The sequence below is a fragment of the Myotis yumanensis genome, unplaced genomic scaffold, assembly GCF_028538775.1.
Source record: "Myotis yumanensis isolate MYYU_CA2020_CCGP unplaced genomic scaffold, mMyoYum1.0.hap1 SCAF_6, whole genome shotgun sequence".
NCBI classification, from domain to species: Eukaryota; Metazoa; Chordata; class Mammalia; order Chiroptera; family Vespertilionidae; genus Myotis; species Myotis yumanensis.
The window spans coordinates 39,641,706-39,664,889 of NW_027223757.1; the positions used below are offsets into that span (position 1 = coordinate 39,641,706).

Genomic DNA, 23,184 nt, shown 5'->3' on the forward strand with positions numbered 1-23,184 from the left:
CTGAACATAAACTTGCGAAGAACAGGTCTGTTCCGCTCAGTATTGTATTCCCAAAACCTAGCACTGTGCCCAGATCATAGTGAACTATCCTAAATAACTGCTGAATAAAAGTTTGGAAAAAGCTGTGTAGTATATCTCCCTGTTAGAGTCCAAAGCACATTGACATAGTAAATAAAGGCTTTGAGAAGTTTTAAAGTTAAACTGAAACATTTGATCCAGGACTTCCCAAGCTTTCTTGATATAGGAAATTTCCCCCTGGTACCACATCACATTAAACTAGTTTGGGAAATGCTACATTAAACCATTAGATCCTAATGACCCAGAATGTATAGCATAAGGTTTAATCCCTGCTTTTCTGACAACTCTATTTGAAAAAAGCACTCAAAAAACAACAACAACAAAAAGAAAAACAGCAGCACTCAAGCTTCTGACTCCAAACAAAGTATCTCCAGCCCGTTCACTCCATCCTCCAGATCTGTCCCATTTGGTCAGTGTCACTCTGGAAATTCATTCACCAAGTGTGTAATGAGTAAGTATCTAATACAATGTCAAGCTATGTGCAGGGGATGCAACAGTTTAGAACTTACAATGCCAGTGCTGTCATTTGACAGGGCACATGCAGAGTAAGATTTAGTGAAAGGACTGGAAAACATAAGTTCCTACAAAACACCTATCCTATCTAATAATAGACAAACATGGTAATTGACCGTACCTTCACTACACCTCCCATCAGCTAATCAGCGTGATATGCAAATTAACCACCAACAAAGATGGCAGCTAATTTGCATACTGCTGGCAGGGCCGGACAGCGCTATCCCGCCTGCCCCACCGCCATCTGGGCTTGCTATCTGCGACCCGGGGCGGCGGGCGTCCCGGGGCAGCCGGGTGGTGCACAGCGATGGGCTGGCCCGCCCGGTCTCCATCCAGCCCTCCCACGGGGGACCCAGGGCCGCCGGGCGGGACCGCAGCAATCCGCCACCCGCCCGGCCTCCATCCGGCCCTCCCGTGGGGATCCGGGTCCCGGGCTGCAGGCCAGTGCCCGTGTGCAGCCGCAGAAACCTCCTGCCTGCCGCATCCCACCATGATCCACTGAGTTATGAGGCCAGAGAGCAAGGAGAACTTCCGCCCCTGAGTCAAAGTGGGGAGCAGAGGACACGGCCTCCCCTCCTAAAGTCGCCAAAGGACAGGACCTAACCTAAGCCACATCCTCTGAGACAGCCCGGCAGGCACCACTGACTCTCCCTGCAGGCCGGGCTCCCCTCCTCCTTCCCCTGTCCCTGCACAGCTCCCATAGCCCCCCACTGGCTGAGTCAGGCACAACAGGTTTGCAGCCACAGGGGTGATTTAGTAGCTAATGAAAAATGCGACAACGAACAAATGAAGCAGCTACTGCAGTGGGGAAAGAATGTTCATCAAATTCTTTGTCTCTGAGAAACTGAGGTAGCCAGCACAGGCCCCTGCATGGAATGAGGCTTCTGCTTCTAAAGAAACGTCCTGGGGTTAGAGGTGAGGGGGGTGCTGCCCTTCCACTCTCTGAGCTCTCGGAGGAGTCTGTGCTCCCCCTCCTGGTATTCTTAACACCCAGAGACCCCTCCCCAATCCAGGGCAGGAATGTTCCATGCTGACCGCCTCCAGAAAGCAGAGAACAAAGAGGCACTTCTTGACTTCAAACCCCTAAACCAGTGGTTCTCAACCTTGGCTGCACATTAGAATCACCTGGGAATCTTTTTAAAATCCTGATTTCTGGGCCCCATCCTCTGGAAATTCTGTTTCTTTGTTATGGGGTGAGGCCACAACATTAGTAACAAAGAAACAGAATTTCTGGAGGATGAGGCCCAGAAACCAGGATTTTAAAAAGATTCCCAGGTAATTCTAATGTGCAGCCAAGGTTGAGAACCACTGCTCTAAACAGACTTGACCACTGTGGACAAAGACCTGCAGCTGAGAGGGGACAGGTTCTGGGTGTCGAGGTCCAGAGCATGGAAGGCCTCCTGGGGGAGCAGTGGATCTGGAAGCCTGTGTGCTGGGTCAGAGACACACCTGCCTCCCACCCTCCACTGCCCTGCACATAGACGTGCCTGGACTGGGGTGAGGAGGAGGAGGAGAACTAGAGGGAAGGAACACTGAGTGTTTGTTGGCGGCCATGTAAAAAGGACTGTGACCCTCCCCTCCCACTGAGTCACTCCCTAAGGCAGCAGGAGACGGAGGGTCTGAGAGCAGTCACACAGCCTGGTGGCCGTGACCCAGGCACCAAAATGGTGTCCATGCAATGGGGCTGAGGAGGTGTCAGAGGACCTCACCCCACAAAGCCCAATACCTCTTTGAGTGAGAGAGAGAAGGTTGTAGGGAGGAAGGGAGAGAGCGAATTGGACTCAAGAGGCCTCAAGGCCCAGATGAGGAGAATATACCAGGGATCAGCATGGACTTGAGCTCTGAGGTGAGGGTCAAAGGCAGCTGGGCCGGGGCCAGCCCAGACAGAAGACTGAGGTCCAGATGTGCTTGACCCTGCTCGGTTCTTTGGCACCTCTGCCTGAGATATAAACTGTCTGACATGGAAGTACAACTCCAGAGGAGGGGGTGGGGAACCTAAGTTAAATAATACTTTGTTTTTTTTTTTCACTTGGCAGAATGGGGGCTGAAGTTGAAGTTAGGTTTGGTTACTAAACAATAAAGAAAGCAACATTTCTTGCATACCCGACTGTGTGGTCTGATTTTGCTGCTGCCTATAAACTGAGAAAAAGTTGTAAAATGAAGTACTAATCTCTAGGGTTTAGGTCAGACTGAGGAGTAGTGCCACTCAGCCAGAAGCTGGCTCATGGCTGGCCAGTGCAGAGGTGGTGGCAGGAGCCTCTCTCACCTCCGTGGCAGCACTAAGAATGTCCAACTAACGGTTTAGGCCCGATCACTTGGGGGCCTAAACCTTTAGTCGGACATCCCCCGAGGGCTCCCTGGCTGCCAGAAGGATGTCTGACTGCAAGCTTAGGCCTGATCCCCCGGGGAGTGGGCCTAAGTCAACAGGTGGACATCCCCCAAGGGGTCCTGGACTGCAAATGGGCGCAAGCCGGGCTGAGGGATCCCCGACCCCCCCGCACGAGTGCACAGATTTTTGCGATCCCAAAGCAGGCAAGTGCGGAGGGCGGCGGGCCCCCAGGTGGGCCTGCTCCTGGGATCGCCAGAGCAGGAAAGTTCCCCACAGGCAGCACCCAGCAGGGCCTGCCCCCGGTCTCTGAAGTGATCTGTTGATCCATGAGCAGGAAAGCGCAGCCTGCAGGCAGCACCCCATCCTGGCCACAGCTCAAGGGAGAGAAAAACATGCAGTGGAGTCCAGGAGCCTAAGAGATCAACACAGAGGGGTGCCTGCTCCAAGCCTCCATGGTGTGGCTGGTGGCAGGCCCCCAGCAGACACACACACACACACACACACACACACACACACACGACACCTGCTCCAAGCCTCTGCTGCCAGACTGTGGCTGTCAGTAGGACATCCACTGAGGGCTCCCAGACTGTGAGAGGGGCAGGCTGGGCTGAGGGAACCCCACCCCCCAGTGCACGAATTTCGTGCACCGGGCCTCTAGTCTATAATAATAACAATAACAACAATAATAAAAGCATAATATGCAAATTGATCGAAAGGCTGAACAGCAGAACAACTGTCCGGACACTTTCCAGATGCCAGGCCAGCCTAGGCAGGTGCGATGTGATTAGTCGGGGGTTCCTGTCATTGCCCCACAATCGCCCTACAGAAGGAGGCCCAGGCTACCCTCTGCAGGGCAATCGATGGGGGGGGGGGGGCTCTGTGATCAATCACCCCAAAGAGGAATGCCCAGGCCACCCTCTGCACAGCGATGAATTGTGGAGCCCCGGCCAGGTGGGTGGGGCATCCCTCTGCTGGGTGAACAATCGCCCAAAAGAGGGAGCCCAGGCTACCCGGCTGGCAGCGCTGAGGTGGGTGGCCAGGGCCTCCCTCTGCGGAGCCATCCTGCCGGCGCTCACAGAGGGAGGCCCAGAGCCAGCGACACTGTGGCAGGTGTGCAGGGCTGGCCAGCAATCGCCCTGCAGAGGGGGGCCCAGGCCAGCCAAGTGATCGCACCCCACACCTATCACCTGCAGAAGGAGGCAACTGGTGGTGGGGGAGGAGGAGGCAGCACCGCACAGATGGCAAGCAGTGGCAGGGCGGGGGCGGGACCAGCTGCCGGCAGCCCAGGGAAGGAAAGCCCCAATAGGCCCTGTTCGCCGGCCAGGCCCAGAGACCCTACCCGAGGGGTTCCAGATTGCGAAAGGGCACAGGCTGAGCTGAGGTCCCCCCCGTCCCCCCAGTGCATGGTGCACCGGGCCCCTAGTCTATATATATATATGGCTAATATGCTAAGTGTCCCTCTGACCATCTGACCAGTCACTGTGACGCACAATGACCACCAGGAGCAGACGTTCAATGCAGGAGCTGCCATGACACACATTGGCCATTTACAAAGAAACAGCACTGTGGACCTGGTGCCGACAAAGCAACACTTGGCTTCCCCCAAGTGGGACACAGGCCCCGCCATCACCCCAAGTGACAGCCCACCAAATGGTAGCCGACACTGATGAGATCCCATGGCACAAAATCTGGCCCACAGCCCAGCCCAGCCCAGAAACGGTGGCTGTGGGCACCGGGTAATGATGTCACGTAGCAACTCCCGGCTTCCTCTCCCTAGTGACTAGCCTCCTTGGAGTTTCTTCAGCCCAGGAGCATGACTTGCTTTATAGCCAGGTGCAAACATTTTACACTTTAACCAAATTGTGAAGCATTTTCCCGTTCCTCATCTCATTTGATCCTCATGGAAGTCCTGGAGTAGGTAAATAGGAAACTCGGTAGAATCCTATTTTCTTTTCATTAGCTGGCAAATGGAGATTTGGAAAGTTTAGAAACTTGACCCAACTGAAAAGAAGTGAGAAATGGTGGAACTTAAAAATGACTTCAGGTTTTCTCACTGCACAGAATATAGTCAAACACTGCTACAGTTAAATATTTCACCCTTTGTTCTCCCTGCATGATCTACAATAATAATCTGCTTTGTGTTGATATTTATTGCCGTGTTGCTGACAATTACCTGAAAGAGAAGTTGGGGTGCTTCACTGGGCTGGAAAAAGTTTAGCTAAATCAGAAAGCAGGTCTAATTAAGCAAGTTTATCTATATATATAAAGCTCTCTCTGGCACCAATCACGTGTGTGTTTCCATCTGTCATTGTTGATTGTGAATTTTGTTGACACTTCTATTATAGAGAAAGGGCAAGTCGAGATATTAAAATATTTCTTCTAATTTCCTTTCAATGTGCACGAATTTGTGCACCAGGCCTCTAGTCCAAATATAAAAACTAATGCAAGTGGTCAGTAGATTGTAGAAAATTCTTTCTCAATCCTTTGGTATGAGAGTCAACAGGAATCAACAATGAGTAATTGTTCTCATGGAGCCACCATAAATCAACTAACCAAAAGAGCCATGAAGCTGAAATGTGGCATTCTAGGAAAATAATCACCAGGAGCCCACAGTGGAGTGCCTAAGGCCAAGCAGAGAGAAGCTGGCTTCACAGATGGGTGGCTTTCTGTGGCATTGGCACACATGGCAGGTGTTTCTGATCTCTAGGCAGATGCTGTTTGGTTGTGATTACTTTGTCGTTTTCTATTGTCTGTTGCACATTTTCCAAATAGCAAGTTATGATGCTGAATGCTTCCATCCATAACTTGGATACTGATATTCTTGTTACTCAAAACTGTTGGTTTTTAGCTTTTTTTCCAGAAACAATAACTCTGACCTATTAACTGTATCCAATCCATTCTGTACAGCCCCAGGGAAAAACGCCATGCCCTTTTTCTGGATATGACTTCTCAGACATACCTCCCTTATGAATTTGGTCATTCCTAGTACCTATATTTCTATTAGCTCCTTTTGTCTTGGTTTTGAAATTAATTACTATGTAATATGAAATGTCAGCTTAACCTTATGTACCATAATGATGCTACTATTCAAATGTGACAAAAAATACTGAAGACCTCTAAACACACACACACACACACACACACACACACACACACACACACACACTCTAGAGGCCCAGTGCACGAAATTCATGCATAGGGGAGGTCCCCATCAGCCCCGCCTGCACCCTCTCCAATCTGGGACCCCTCGGGGGATGTCTGACTGCCGGTACCGGGATTGGGCCTAAACCAGCAGTCAGACATACCTCTCGCAATCTGGGACCGCTGGCTCCTAACTGCTCGCCTGCCTGCCTGCCTGATCATCCCTAACCGCCTCTGCCTGCCAGCCCGATCGCCCTCTAACTGCTCCCCTGCTGGCCTGATCACCCCTACCTGCCCTCACCTGCCCTCCTGGTTACCCCTAACTGCCCTCCCTGCCAGCCTGATTGCCCCTAACCGCCTCTGCCTTGGCACCCGCCACTGTGGCTTTGTCTGGAAGGACATCCGGAAGATGTCCAGTCTAATTAGTATATTACTCTTTTAATATTAGTATAGATGGAAATCAGGTAAAAATTACTTTTGGACTGCACCTTGTATGATACATTAGAGTAAAACAATAGAAATGCTTGAGATGTATGGTGGATATCTTTCATTCTAGGCAGAACAAAGCCCACACGTCAGTATTAAAGGAAAACACTTCAGACATCTTGGTCAAACTGTCTCTAATTACTAATTCTGTGTTAGGCATCTTCTAGATTTTATAGCATTCTACATGATTCATCTATTCAAACATTTATTGAGCAAGTAGGGTAGTAGATGTTCTGAGAGGAACAACACATGTTCTCTAATCTTAGGGAACTTCTATAAGAGGAGAGAGGACAAAAAATAACTATACAACATAATAGTGGAAAATATGAGAAAATAGAGCTGAGTGAATGATTACTTTGAGCTAACTAAATGGTATCTTGCTTGACCTCTCAGAAGCATTTGACAGTTGATCACACCTTCATGAAACACTTTCATCACCAGAGACCACACCCTCCTGGTTTTCCTCCTACCTCAGCCTCTTTCTCAGTTTTCATTGATTGTTTTGCTCTTCTTGACTCCTAAGTGTGGAACTGTCTCAGGGCTCAGACTTTGGTCCTGTTTTCTAGCTATACTCAATATGTGTGCTCAGTCTATGTCTTTTAACATGGTTCCTATGTTACTTCCAATATTAACTTCTCCCCTGAGCTGCAGACTTATACCCAACCACCTGCTCGACATCTGTCTTAGACGTCTGATAGTTCAAATTGTATTTGGTCAAAGCAGAACTTGACTTTCTGTTCAAACCCATACCTCTCCCAATCTTTTCTATGTTAATAAGTTCTACCTAGCCCCCAAAACTGTTTGTTTCTAACTAGTTATCTTTAATTTCTCTCTCCTTTCCACATTAGCAAATCCTAATGATTCTACCTTAAAATATTCCCTGAATACATGTACTTCTTACCACTTACACTGTTACCACCTAAGTCTAAGCAACCACGATCTCACCTGAACTACTACAGACAGTAGCCTCTCATCTGGTCTCCCTGCTTCCATTGTTGTTCTCCTTCAGTCTTCAAGTATAGTGTTCTTCTTAAAGCATGAATGGCACCATGTCAGTGCTTTGATCGAAACATTCCAGTTTCTTTCCATCCCATCCAAAGCAGATCTAAAATCCTTTCTAATTTCTGCTCCATCTGGTTCCTGCTTCTGATCTCATCATTCTCTGCTGTATTATGTTTAAACTAGTGTCCTTGCCCATATTGACCCTTGACTATGCCAAGATCATTCTCCCTCCAGGGACTCTGCACTATATGGCTATGCAATGAACAGTTATTGAATGTTTACCATGTCCCAGGTACTACTCTAAATGGTTTTTAAGTATTAACTTGTTATAGGTGTTGAAGTTCTTGGGTTTCCCAAGATAGAAATTGAGAGAAATCCCCAGAGAAATTTCCAGACAGATTTTCTTAAGCTTAAGCTTGAGCACAATGAAGACAGCATAGATGTAAGAAAGATCCTCTGAATTGACTCAGGGACTGGCTCTGCTTGTCTGCTTTTATAAGCTGTGAACAAAGTGTGCTTACAAGAAAAGACAGGCTTTGGGAAAAGAAGGGCTTTTGGAATGTTCCATGTCAGGGTAAGAAAAGTCAGCAGTTAGAAAGAAGGTAAAATTCTGTAATTTTTTTTTAGCAAGGAATGGAGGGATGGTGACATTGTTACAATCAGCTCATCCAGTGTTCCTTCTAGCACCTTGTCTTAACTTGGCTTTCTGGCCACCTGGTATCTTTCCATTCAGACTCATTTTCCTCCTAAGAGATTTTGTTCTCCTTATTCTTAAGGGATTAGGGTTGGAGTTCTCTTCTTCTGTAACTATTTCCTGCTGAACAAGGGTGCTGTCCCTATAATTGGGAGGAATACTATTCTCTCACTGTCTGATCTAGAAAGGGGTAAGGACATGGGTCTTCCTTCTCTGGGATGGGCTGGAAGCCTTTCATGACCATCAACTTGATATGGAATTGCCACAATCTGAAAGAAATAAACTTCACAAGAAAGTTGAAGAGGCAAGGGTGAAAAAGTCATTTAAAAATTTAAGATAATGACCAGGGTTCACATGTGGGGAAGAAGCTAAGTGATATTCAGTAGGTTTCCCTTAATGGAGTTCCATATTATTATGACCACCTGACATTTGTAGGCAGATTAGCTATAATTTCACACTGAAGTTGCTAGAGGGCCAGACCATTATAAATAGGGAAGCAGGTTGTTTACCATGACAGTAGAAGTGATTTTTTTCTGAAGATATGGGTAAACAATGCGATTTAACAGCCTTTGAATGTGGGATATATATTATGATGAGTGGCCGATTATTATGACCACCCCATCAGTACTTTGTTGGGCCACCTTTTGCCATCAATACTGTGGCGATTCTTTTTGGCATTGACTCCACGAGATGTTAAAAGGTGATGCGAGAAATCTGACACCATGCCTGATGAATAGCACTGTCCAGTTCTGTGAGATCTGATGGTTGTGGAACCGGCTGTCTGATGGCTCTTTTAACTTCGTCCCACAAATGCTCAATTGGACTGAGATCTGGTGATTGTGGGGGCCACCTAAGCAAGGTAAAGTCTCCCTCATGTTCTTGAAACCACTCCTGCACAATACGAGCACCATGGCATGGTGCATTGTCTTGTTGGAAGAAGCCATCTCCATTGGGATATGCCATCAACATGATAGGATGAACTTGATCAGCAACGATACTTAGGTATGTTGTGCTATTCAGACATTGTTCCACATGAATTAAAGGGCCCAAATCATGCCAGGAAAACATGCCCCAAACCATAACACTGCCCCCACCAGCTTGAAGGGTTGTACTCATGCAAGTGGGGTGCACGCTTTCATGCTGTTTCTGCCAAATTCTCACTTTGCCATCTGCATGATGCAACTGGAAACGTGATTCATTGGACCACATGACTTTTTTCCAATGCTCGACTGTCCAATCCTTGTGTTCCTGTGCGAATTGGAGACGTTTTATCTTGGTAACTGCAGACAGCAAAGGTGTTCGAACAGGCCTTCGGCTTTCATATCCCATACGATGCAGTGTACGACTAATTTGCCTACAAATGTCAGGTGGTCATAATAATCTGGCCACTCATGTTCAAATATATCCCACATTCAAAGGCTGTTAAATCGCATTGTTTACCCATATCTTCAGAAAAAAAATCACTTGTACTGTCATGGTAAACAACCTGCTTCCCTATTTATAATGGTCTGGCCCTCTAGCAACTTCAGCGCAAAATTATAGCTAATTTGCCTACAAATGCCAGGTGGTCATAATAATCTGGACACTCAGTGTAGTTTGAGCAGTGGTGTTATTAAGATTGTGTTTGGCCTGGTTTAGAATCTTATTCTTTCTTCAGTCTGTCCACTGGTATTTACATACATGCAGCAGGAAATATTTGCCATAGCAAAAACCTCTCCCTGTTCTAGTAGGAGATGGAGATGAGGGGGCAGAAGAGTTAGGAGCAGGGAGGTTTGGGGGACTCTCAGCAAGCAGGATGGAGTGACAAGGGCTGAACTGGGTTGAGGAGGGCCCCAAGAGCCAAATTAGGAGGGGACCAAAAAAAAGGGTCAAAGGAGGGTGGGCATGAAGTCAGGTATGAGAGTGAGGCCACCCAGACACAGCAAGATTCTCAGAGCTTTGGGCCCTGGTATAGTTTCACAAACGCCTGAACATAGGGGATCTCCAACTATTTACTGGCATGTTTACAAAAGAGGTCCAGCTGGAGAATAGTATTAAAAGTCAAAGAACCATTCTTAGGCCATTTCTTTCAGTCCCCAGGAGAATACTGGAGCTGGGCCTCATTACAAAAGAAAACTAATTTTTTCCTTTTTAGATGATCCAACTTAAATTGGTTCCAATTAATGAGGATGTGTCCTAGGGGAGAATTTCTTGGGACAATGCTGGGAGCCTTTCCCATGATAGTGGCCAACCGTCAGGGGGCCAAGAGCTGGGTAGAGTGGTCATTAAGGAAATAGGAGCACTCTTGTTCCCAACTGGACTGATACAGAAGACAGCTAGCGAGAGCTGGACAGGAGAGGGAGAAGAGTGAGAGGAGAGAGCCAGAGTGAGGACAAGTAAGGAACCAAAGCCTGTGTAGGAAATACCCAGTTTCTCTGACCTCATATCAGGTCTAGGTTCAGCTAACCTCTAATCTGCCCCTGATCTGTGTATAGTAACAGTGAATCAGATGCCTAATGAGGCAGACAAAGAGAGGAAAGAGATCTTCCTTGGTAAGCCACATGTTTTGAGTCTGGGTTGAGGTGAACTTGGACTCACAGATATAGCAATGAGAATTCACAGGGACACAGGTCTTAGGAGAGAGTTGACAGAAAAGGTCACAAACTTCAGGGCCCCAAGTCAAAGAAAGAAGACATAAATACTGGGAAGAATTGAAGAGAGATACCCAACAAGTAGCCAGACTGGCACCAAAGTAGGAAGGACAGGTGTGAGGAAGACGAACAATGACTTATCAAACAGTAGGGCAGAGGTCTTGCAGAAGGTTGAAAACCTAAAATGGATTTGCCATAGATGGTAAGTGATAGGTTTTAGAGTTCTTGCTGCATGGATATTTGCTTCAGGTAGGCAGGAAGGGAGTTGGCTAATGCCAATCTATCCTGTTCCATGACCCACTTATCCTTTCAGGGGAGTCTTCAAGCTGCCAGTGCCCTATAGGCGCATATATATATATACTAGAGGCCCGGTGCACAAAAATTTGTGCACTCGGGGGGAAAGGGGGTTCCTCAGCCCATCCTGTGCCCTCTCCCAGTCTGGGACCCCTCGGGAGATAATGACCTGCTGGCTTAGGCCTGCTCCCGGGTGGCAGAGGGCAGGCCCAGTCCCTGGATGCAGCCCCTGGTCGGGAGTTGGGGCGCCGCCCCCTGACACGCACAGAGCAGGGCCCATCAGGGGGGTTGGGGCTCCATACCCTGTCACACACAGAGCAGGGCCCAACAGGGGGTTGAGGAGCTCCCCCCTCTCACTCACAGAGTAGGGCCAATAGGGGAGTTGGGGCACCGCCCCCTGTCACACACAGAGTAGGGTGGATCAGAGGGTTGGGGCGCTGCCCCCTGTCATGCACAGAGCAGGGCCCATCAGGGGGGTTGGGGCTCCATACCCTATCACCCACAGAGCAGGGCCCATCAGGGGGGTTGGGGCTCCGTACCCTATCACCCACAGAGCAGGGACCATCAGGGGGTTGAGGAGCTCCCCTCTGTCACTCACAGAGTAGGGCCGATAGGGGAATTGGGGCACCGCCCCCTGTCACACACACAGCAGGGCGGATCAGGGGGTTGGGGCGCCGCCACTGTCACACTCAGGGCAGGGCCGATGGGGAGGTTATGGTTCTACCCTGTCACACACAGAGCACGGCCCGTGGGGCGGGGGGGGGGGGGGGGGGGGGGGAAGAGTTGGGGCGCCGCACCCTGTCACACACAGAGCAGGGCCCGTGGGGGGGTGGGAGTTGGGGCGCCGCACCCTGTCACACACAGAGCAGGGCCGATCAGGGGGTTGGGGCGCAGCCACTGTCACACTCAGGGCAGGGCCGATGGGGAGGTTATGGCTCTACCCCGTCACACACAGAGCAGGGCCCGTGGGGGGGGGGGGGGTTGGGGCGCCACCCTGTCACACACAGAGCAGGGCCGATCAGGGGGTTTGGGTGCTGCCCCCCGTCACGCTGATCCGGTGCCAGGAGGCCTCGCGGCTCCACTGATCCTGGTGCTGGGAGGCATATTACCCTTTTACTATATAGGATAGAGGCCTGGGGGCCGGCTGGTTTGCCCTGAAGGGTGTCCTGGATCAGGGTGGGGGTCCCCACTGGGGTGCCTGGCCAGCCTGGATGAGGGGATGATGGCTGTTTGCAGCTGGTCACACACCCTTCAGGGTGGGGGTCCCCACTGGGGTGCCTAGCCAGTCTGGGTGAGGGGCTGAGGGCTGCTTTTAGGCTGACGGTTGTTGATTGAAGCTCCCAAAGGCTCCTTTTTTTTATTTTATTCTGGGCCAGCTTTAGCTCTGGCTCTAGCTCTGAGAGCAGGTATCTGATTTGTTTCGGTTCTATAATCGAAACAATGTATAACTTCAGCTCTGAGATCCCGGCCTTCTATATTTGTTAGAATGTTTCAAACTGCCAGCTCAGAGCCCGGCAAGGCAGGCGGGGAACGTTGGAATCTGCAGTCCCTGGAGCAAGCAAGCCTCATGTTCGCTTCCAGCTGCCTGGCTGCCGGCCGCCATCTTGGCTGACAGTTAATTTGCATAAGGATACGCTGATTAGCCAATGGGAAGGGTAGCGGTCGTACGCCAATTACCATGTTTCTCTTTTATTAGTGTAGATATATATATATATATATATATATATATATATATATACACACACACAATACACACACATACACACACACTAGAGGCCCAGTGCACAAAAATGTGTGCACTTGGGGGGGAGGGTCCCCTCAGCCCGGCCTGTGCCCTCTCGCAGTCTGGGACCCCTTAGGGGATGACCACCTGCTGGCTTAGGCCTGCTCCCTGGGGGATTGGGCCTAAGCTGGCAATCAGACATCCCTCTGGCAGCCCGGCAGCTGTCGGGGGATGTCCACTTGCCAGTGGGGAGCAGGCCTAAGCTGCAGTCAGACATCCTTAGCACTGCTGAGGAGGCGGGAGAGGCTCCCACCACCACCGCTGTACTGGCAGCCATCAGCCTGGCTTGTGGCTGAGCAGAGGTCCTCCATGTGGGAGCGCACTGACCACCAGAGGGCAGCTCCTGCATTGAGTGTCTGCCCCCTGGTGGGTCAGTGTGTGTCATAGTGACCAGTCATCCCCAGTCTTTCTGCTGTTAGGGTCAGTTTGCATATTACCCTTTTACTATATAGGATAGAGGCCTGGTGCACGAGTGGGGGCTGGCTGATTTGCCCTGAAGGGTGTCCCGGATCAGGGTGGGGGTCCCGCTTGGGTGCCTGGCCAGCCTGGGTGAGGGGCTGATGGCTGTTTGCAGCTGGTCACACCCCCTTCAGAGTGGGGGTCCCCACTGGGGTGCCTGGCCAGCCTAGATGAGGGGCTGATGGCTGTTTTCAGGCTGGCCACAGCCCCTTCAGGGTGGGGGTCCCCCCTGGGATACCTGGCCAGTCTGGGTGAGGGGCTGAGGGCCATTTTCAGGCTGGCCTGTGACTGAAGCTCCCAGCCTCTCCTTTTTTTCTTTTTCTTTTTAATTCTGGGATGTATTTACCTTCTATAATTGAAACTCTGTTGCCATCACTGGCACTCTAAGCTCTGAGGCCGTGGCTGGCTGAAAGCAGGTATCTGGGATTTGTTTAGCTTCTATAATTGAAACATTGTTGCTTCTGGAGCTCAGAGCCGAGCCACGGCAGGCGGGGAACCTTGGCTTCCTCCATCACTAGAGCAAACAAACCTCCTGCTTGCTTCAGCTGCGTGGCTGCTGGCCGCCATCTTTGTTGGCAGTTAATTTGCATATCTCGCTGATTAGCCCATGGGAAGCATAGCGGAGGTACGGTTAATTACCCTTTTGGTCTTTTATTATAGGATAATATTTTTATTGATTTAGATAGAGGAAGGGAGAGGGAGAGAGAGATAGAAACATCAATGATGAGAGAGAATCATTGATTGGCTGCCTCCTGCACACCCCCTACTGGGGATCGAGCCTGCAACCTGGGCATGTGCCCTTGGCTGGATTTGAACCTGGAACCATTCAGTCTGCAGGCAGAGGCTCTATCCACTGAGCCAAACCGACCAGGACCCTATAGGCTTTTAACTGCTCCACTGGTTTCCACAAAACTGCGGCAAAGTTTCTCTAAGAGACTTACTGAACACAAAACAGAAACAAAACACAAAACAATGTCTGCAATGGGACTCAAACCCAATTTCAGGGACTTTAACCCTAGATACCCAGGGTGGGACAGAGGGAAGCTATCCTTCTGCCCACTAGTCAGGCACTCCAGGCCAGTGCAACTGCAGTGGTTTGAGCCCACTTTCAGGGACACAAGGGAAAGACAGAGACAAACAGAATGTGATAGAGTACAGAATCTGTCCAGGAAGGAGGAAGGAGCAGGAGTGTTGGAGGCAGACTCACCAGTCATAATGATGCTAAATCAGAGGTTCAGGCACTGCTCCTCAGACACCATGAGTCTGACTTGTCTTCTTCCTACCTTGTCTCTCTGCTATGAGAACACAAGGGGTCCTATCTGAGGTGCCACAAAATGTTATCAGTATTGGGGTTCTTGGGTTCCCCAGGATAGAAATTGAGAGGAAATCCCAGAGAAATTGTCAGACAGGTTTTATTAGGTTTATTCTCAAGCACAGGGAGATAGCACAGAGGAAAGGAAAGTCCTTTGAACTGACTTGGGGCTGGCTCTGCTTGGCTATTTTTATTTTTTATTATTTTAAAAATTTTTTAAATATGTTTTTATTGATTTTAGAGAGGGAGAGAGAGATAGAAACATCAATGGTGAGAATCATTGATCAGCTGTCCCCCACTGGGGATTGAGCCTGCAACCTGGGCATGTGTCCTGACTAGGAATCAACTGTGACCTCCTGGCAGGTAGTTGTGTCCTAGGCTGGTATCTTTTTTTACAAAGGTCAATCTTTACCTTAACTGAGCCTGTCTATTATCTTTTTGCATCCATGATAACATACCTATGGAATGTCAGAGTAATTTCCTTTTTCCAGACCCTTCAGGGCACAATCTCCCACCAGAGCAGGGGACCACAGAGCCCCTCATTGTTATTGTTATTGTGGTAATTGTTAACATAAGTATCCTGTACCCACCTATGTAAAAGAAGTATGTGTCTATTCCTTTTACTTTTTATCTAATCCCAGAGACCCCCCCCCCCCACCCCCCCGCCGCCATTGCTTTCTCCTGCCTCCCTAATCTATCATTAACGAATTTCATGTAATCCCCTAGCACAGTGGTCGGCAAACTTATTAGTCAACAGAGCCAAATATCAACAGTACAATGATTGAAATTTCTTTTGAGAGCCAAATTTTTTAAACTTAAACTATATAGGTAGGTACATTGTTACTAACTTAATTAGGGTACTCCTAAGCTGGCCTTTGCTAAAAATGTCCTCAATCTGATTGAGGTATGTTCGCTGAGGTCGACCCCTTCCAACTCTCCCATCCACACTCGTCTTGTATACTTGTTTCGTCTATCTCCTTTCGTTCATCCTCTCTATATGTCCAAACCATCTCAACATACCTTTCTCAATCCTCGACACTACATCTTCTTTCACTCCACAACGTTCCCTAAAATTAACTTAATACACTTTACTTAAAGTTTTAAGTCAACTTTGCACTGTATGTGCGTGCCCGCACGTGGTATTTTGTGGAAGAGCCACACTCAAGGGGCCAAAGAGCTGCATGTGGCTCTCGAGCTGTGGTTTGCCGACCACTGCCCTAGCACCTTCCCCTTTGATTCTGATGTATAAAATAAGTGGTTAAACTGCCATTTTTCAGTGAGTTTTCTCAATTGTTTGTGATTTTGTTTCCCAGCAATTGTCATCAGTTTGGCTCAAATAAACTCATTAAAATTCTGTACAGATTTGAACATTTCTTAAGTCAACAGGGGAGAAGAGATAAATCTTATAGGAGAATTTCAAATAACATATAGATACTGCCCTCCACGAGGTAGGGCTTAATTCTCCCCACCTCACCCTACCCCTTTGAGGAGAGAAAGTGGTAAGAATGAGAAAGTAAGACAAGGCCTAATTGGCTTTGGTAAGTGGACTCAGATATTCCGTACTGGAATGTGAGCTCCCTGAAGGCAGGCACCTTATCCCTCTTTTCATTATATCCCTGGTACTAGAACTATGCCTGGAACATAGTAAATGTTCAAAAATGTGTGATGAATAGATGAGTGATTGCATAAATGGACAAGGCCCTACTGTTGTTGTAATTAGCTAGTTAATATTAATAAAGGAAAGAAAGCAAAGGGAAGTCAGATATTGTAAGCATGGTCACCTTGGGAAGCTTTATACAGCATTGCTCCTCCAAGGGGATTAACACCCCTCCCTCATCGGGTACTGGATTGTTGTGGGGAGAAGAAGGAGATGAGCACTTTTGCAATAGAAGTCAGGGTGGTGCAGGGGAGGTCCCGGCCTGTCAGTCTAGCCTGGGGAACAATGGATTGGCTAGGGGGCGAAACCCATCAGAAGCAAGCAAAATCTTGAAAAGTTCATTGGTTAGTTTGAAGAAGCTCCTGGTTACAGTCCCAGACAAAGAGTTCCCTCAGGTTTGCTTGCTCCATAACCCATACTCGCCCATGTGCTCACCTGTTCTCTCTCCTTAGCCACGTGGCTTTAAACAGCCACATAACCCATGACTGTGCAGATACCACACGCAATGGACTGCGGCTGGGAACACAAACTAAGCCAGCCAGATGCTGGGCTGGACTGTACCTTAATATAGAACAGAAACTCCGGCAGTGGCCCTGCCAAAGACAAGGTTGGACTTCTTCCATGGCGAGACAGACAGGGATGGGACCTTGGAGGGGAACCCCCTTAATTTTACATCATCAATAAAGCTTTCCAAGAAACCCCAGCCTCCCATAGGGGCCTCAAGAAATTCCTTTGCTCGAGGCACCCAAGAACTCCATTTCCACCATTAACACTTCTGGAACGCCACTGGAACCCAGAACCACCTGAACTCCAAAACTGCTGGTGGGAGGAATACTCAAAAGGACTTGAGCTTTCCGCATGGTCTCGATATGATCTCCAGAAGTGTGAGGAGAGAGTTTAGACTCTAAACTTTACAGGATACTGACTTTCCTTGTAGGCATCTACTGACATTCTTCCTTACTGGTCCTAAATGCTCAATATAATCACTTATGAAGGGAACCAAAATTTTGCCAACCTGAATCTGCCTTTTTGGGATAGTGGTTTTAAATTGTTTATTAAGAAACAAAACTCAGAGAGAACCTCTAATCCTGCCCCTTTCCTGCTCAAGAGATTCTGACAGAAAAATCTGCTTCAGGAGACTGTGCCCTGAAGGATCTGGAAAAAGGAAATTACTCTGACATTCCATAGGTATGTTATCATGGATGCAAAAAGATAATAGACAGACTCAGTTAAGGCAAAGATTGACCTTTGTCAAGAAAGATACCGGCCTAGGACACAACTACCTGCCAGGACTGAGTTTCAGCCAGGAAGTTTTAATTTCAGACCATCCTGTGGTTACTTTTAGTCTCTGAGTTTGTAAAGCTGCCTTGCAGGCCCCCTCCCGAACTTGTCCGGTTCAGCATGTGGTCCATTTTTCGTCCACACCGCCATGTAATTTTTAAACAACCATGTATTTGTGTCAGTATAGACTCCCATGGATATTTATTTAATGCTTTGGATTATAATCAGATAGCAGGTTATTTATTTTGTTGCTCAGATTGTTCCAGCATTGGACATTGGAAACTTCCAGGTGGGTCCTGTGTCCCTTTGACATGCCCCATCCTTGGTTTTCGAGCACTTCCTTACTCTCTGCACTAGTATATTTCCTGCCCCAGCCCTAGAATCAGCCCTCTCTCCAAGCAGCCCTGGTCCTGGTTCCTTTTTTTTTTTTTTAATGGATATTTGTTTCTTTGTTTGTTCCTTTGTTTTCTCAGTCTGAGGTTCCTGCACTGGATAGATGTTATGTCTCTTTTGGGTGGGTTTATGAGTGTAGACAATGGTGTGAGAACAGATTGAATAATATAGGCTGTAGAATAGTGTCATATTTCTGACTGTAGAACTTTCATTAACTTTTTCCAATTGGTTTTAAACATGGGAGAATATTTTATTTTTATTTCAGAGAGGAAGGGAGAGGAAAAGAGAGAGAGAAGCATCAATGACGAGAGAAAATCATTGATCGGCTGCTTCCTGCACGCCCCCAACTGGGGATTGGGCCCGCAACTCACGCATGTGTCCTTGACTGGAATTGAACCCAGGACCCTTCAGTTCACAGGCCGATGATCTATTCACTGAGACAAACCAGCTAGGGCCCCTGGTTCCTTTTTGGAGAGGTTTTCTTTAAAATCCAAACCTGAACATCACTTAGGCAGCCAGTCAGTGAATATTTATGTATATCCTACTCTGATTCGAATCACTAAACCAGATGCTGGACAAACAGCGAGGAGGTACAGCCAGGCCAAGTCCCTGCCTTCAAAAGCCAGCAGTGTGATGTGCGAGACAATGAGCAAGTCTCATGGGAGGAATATGTAGTTATAACTCTGCTAAGTGCTATGAAGGGAAGCAACAAGGGACTCAGATGAAAAGTCACCTAAGTCAGATGCCTGGTTTAGATCAGGTGGCCAGAGAAACCCCGTGAGTGGCTAACATTTAGATTGAAAGTTGAAGAAAGATTCAGCTATTTAAAGAGCAGAGAGAGAAGTGTTTTTAAACTGCAGGCGAGTTAGGCCTCAACTAGCTTTTTTTTTTTTTAAAGGCCTAGAAATTACCAGAAGTATTATTATATAAAACCAATGTTACATGTATGTATAGGCTGATGTGTTTTCTGATTCATGATATAAAATGCATTTTTTAAAAAAGTTTGAAAGCCACTGTTTTTGGAGGAAATGAGAGCAGATTGAAAGCTCTGAAGAGAAAAAAAGACCTTCATATATTTGAAGGTCTGAAGGGAGGCCAGTGTGACTGAGGAACAAACCTGAGAAGGAGAAGAGGCCAGAGATGTGAGGCAGCAGCCACCCAGCGGGGCCAAGGAGGCCTCATATTTTAATTAAGGGGTGATGGGAAGCCTTTGGAGGGTTTTAAACAGGGAAGCCTCAATATTTTTAAAAGATCCTTTAGGTCTTTTTGTCACAGAGATGGTGACAAAAGCGAAAAAGGAAACCCCTATCCCTCCCAAAGCCAAAGCAAAGGCTCAAAGGCAAAGAAAGCAATGTTGCAAGGCATCCATAGCCACACAAAAAAGATCCACATGTAACCCACCTTCTGATGTCACCCAAGACACTGAGGCTCTGAAGGCAGCCTGCATATCCTCAAAAGAGCACCTCCAGGAGAAACAAGCTTGACCACTATGCTATCAATAGGTTCTCCCTAACCACCGAGTCAGCCATGAAGACAGAAGACAACAGTACTCTGGTGTTCACTATGGATATCAAGGCCAACAAGCACCACAAGCTCTATGACATTGGCATGGCCAAGGTCAACACCCTGATCAGGCCTGATGAGAGAAGGCATGTGTTCGACTGGCTCCTAACTATGATGCTTTGGATGTTGCCAACAAAATTGGGATAACCTAAACTGAGTCCAGCTAGCTAATTCTAAACATAAATTTTTTTCACTATATATAAAAAAAAGATCCCTTAGGTTACCATGTGGAGATCAGAAGGAAAAAGCAAAAGAGGAAGCAGGGGCCGTCTGTGAGAAGGCTCTTACAAGTGGCTCTTACAAGAGTCCCTGGAATGTGTGGTGCACATTTCATTGTCATTCTTGTTCTCCCAGCCACTAGACTAGAGCAATGCCTGGGCCACAGTGTATATTTGTTGAATGAATAAAATACACAATTATAGTAACCGTGGAGAGAAATGGGTAATGGATGAGTCAGTCACAACATGTATGGAAAATGGCAAGTCTTGCTGATAGATAAGGTGTCGGGGAAAGGGAGAGAGAGAGGGAGAGCACTCCTTCACACATCTAACCCCACCAATACTGGCTTATGCTTTCTTTCTCTACATAGGGTAGATATAGGGTTCTTTTTTAAAAAACTCTTTGGCCTGTGTTTCTACCTCTGTGCTTAGTCATATTGGCCAGAAGTGGAAATGACAGGATTTTTTAAGAGAAACTGAGATTGAGTAGAGCTGCAAAAAACAGCTATCACAGATTTTCGGGCCCATGGGACTTTATAATCTTTGATGCCAAATCTTTGAACCTGCATGTGAGTCAACCACTAGCAAATGAAGCCCTCAGAGGGGTGCCCCAATTCTATGGGATTCCACATTCTGATAGGGAGCTAATGATTTACATAACTAACTGTTCAAAGAATCTTCTCCCACCTGTTTTGCGCTGTATTAAAAATATACTGTGCCAGCCCTAGCCGGTTTGGCTCAGTGGATACAGTGTTGGCCTGCAGACTGAAAGTTCCTGGGTTTGATTCCAGTCAAGGTCATGTACCTAGGTTGCAGGCTTGACCCCTGGCCCTGGTCAGGGCGCACGTGGGAGGAAACCAATTGATATGTCTCTCTCACATCAACGTTTCTCTTTCTGTGTTTCACCTGCTCCCTTCCTCTCTCTCTAAAAATCAATGGAAAATTTTTCATGGATGAGGATTAAAAATTACACCCACACACAGTGGCAAAACCTTTCTTGACATACTTTTCTTGACAGTGTCAATGCCTAGCTTTGCAGCTGACTGCCCACTCCCTGCTGGTTTCCTCAGTGGAGGCAGCCATCTCTTGTCACTGTGGAGGGACTGGGAAGAAGGTGGGACCCAGACTAGTTCAACGTGGAGCAGGAATATGAAGGAGCCAGATCCTAGGAACAGAAAAATGTGAGTCCTGTCTGAAAGTCAGGCACCAGAGATGGGTATGCTCCAGAAATGCTGATTAATTTTGAATCAGCTGGTCACTTTGGCCAAATGGGTCTTATGCTATTGACTGAGAAGTCAAAGCAACAATCAGATGTTACTGGGAGCAATGCTGGTGGTGTTTGCATTGGCTAAGAATTCTCATGTGACAGGATAGCAAACGCAATCTGGCTTAAATGAACAAAGGGAATGCATTGGCTCATAGCGTGAAAACTCCAGAGCTCAGTCTAGAATGCATATCCTCCTCAGAATGCCAGCTTCGTGTCCGTTTTGTTCATAGCACTGCCTCTTCTGTGTGCTGGCTTCATCCTCGGGCTGCACTCTTCTTGGTAACACAAAGGCTGAGGGAATGTTGGACATTGTATTCTCTGATACACCCTCCAGGAAAAGAGGATTGTCCCCTCTGGAGACCCAACAGAGGACTGAGGGAGCTTTTTCCCAGAAGCCCTCGCAAACATTTCCTCAAACCTCATTGTCCTGAATCTGGCCCACTCATGAGCCAATCACCATGGCCAAGGTGATGGATGCCATGACTAACTTAAGCATAGCAGGGCGCCCCCGGAAGCTGGATACATATCCACTACTTAGAGGAAGGGGCAGAAGCCGGAGGGGGTGCTTCCCTCAAAGCAAAATGTGGTATTATGACAGGAGAAAAGGAAAATGGATGCTGGGGAAGCAACCTGTGATGTTTCCTACATCAACATCATTATTGTAATGCAGCCCAAAGTGGAACAATGCAGATATAGATAAAGAACCCACCCTGCCTGCTTCTAGATAAGTCAGTTAACCTTTGAAGTGTCACTTTCTTTCTTTTTTTAAAATTTTCTTTCTTTTTTTATTTTATTGTTTTTTTACAGAGAGGAAGAGAGAGGAATAGAGAGTTAGAAACATCGATGAGAGAGAAACATCAATCAGCTGCCTCTTGCACACCTCCTACTGGGGATGTGCCCTCAACCAAGGTACATGCCCTTGGCCGGAATCGAACCTGGGACCTTTCAGTCCGCAGGCTGACGCTCTGTCCACTGAGCCAAACCGGTTAGGGCAAGAAGTGTCACTTTCTTTATCTGAAAATATGTGGATGATAATATCTCAGGGAAGGTCAAATTCATATATCTACATAAATCACTTGTATATACTACAATACATAAGGTTATATAGTTGGAAAAATGGAAATAAAATATGGGGTATTTTTTGTGTTTTCTTGAGGTCAGTCAGTCCTGCCAAAGCCAGGACGGAATGAGCTTCCACTGGCACGGCAGCAGATGCAGGAGGACTTCCCTGGCCACCACAAGTGTCGGCAAGTCAGGGTCCATTGCATGTCTTCATCACAAGAAGGAGGTTTCACTGGCTCAGAACCAAACTCAAGCAGCAGGTGTTCAGGGCTGGGGTGTTGAAGTTTCAGCTTTGATTTTTCTATGAAATCGTTCAGGTTATTAAAATGTCGACCCTGTTCTCTTGTATAAGAACTGGTTTCATTTCTAATGACACAGCACCATCATGCCATTCCTTGATTTAGTCACGAGAACCAAAACTAATGTGTGGCTAGTTTCGTGTCATTTTTATAGCAGTTAGTACAGAGAACAACAGGCTCTTGTGAAAACAGATGTATTTGCTATCTATTTCTCTATCTGCTACTTCTCAGACTCAAAACCTGATTTCTGAGATGGCTGGTTCTCTGGTGTGGTCCTTGTGAGAGAGGCTTCGGGGAGCACGAGAACCTGGCTGTTCTTCTCAGCGGGGAGCCTTTTTGTAAGAAAGAAGAACGCCATTCTCCCAACCCTGTGAGAATAGTAAAGGGATGTCAGAAAGAGACCTTTCCCGGGGCATCCCCGCTTGTGAATACAGAGGGTTCTGGACTTGCTAAGCCTCTGTAAATTTCTTAAGGCCTGTGGTATTGCATGAGAAAGTGAGCAGTATTTAGTATTTCTGGAGAAAAGCATTGCCTTAATAATGCTAATACTCTCATAATGACAACACAGCCAGTCACTTCACAAATGCTTTATCATTTATAATGTCTCTGTGAATAGGTTACAGATTAAATAACAAATGTCTACAGATGAAGAAACAGAGACGTTGAATTTTTCCATGACTTCAGAGAGGGTGTTGTAGGTTTTTGTTAGAGTCCTGGACTAGC

General features: G+C 47.5%; 1 protein-coding gene across 1 annotated transcript in view; it reads left to right on the forward strand.

The window, feature by feature from the left end:
• ATG5 (autophagy related 5) overlaps positions 1 to 23,184 on the forward strand; it is a 161,269-nt gene that overhangs the window by 126,334 nt on the left and 11,751 nt on the right. The window lies entirely within an intron of this gene.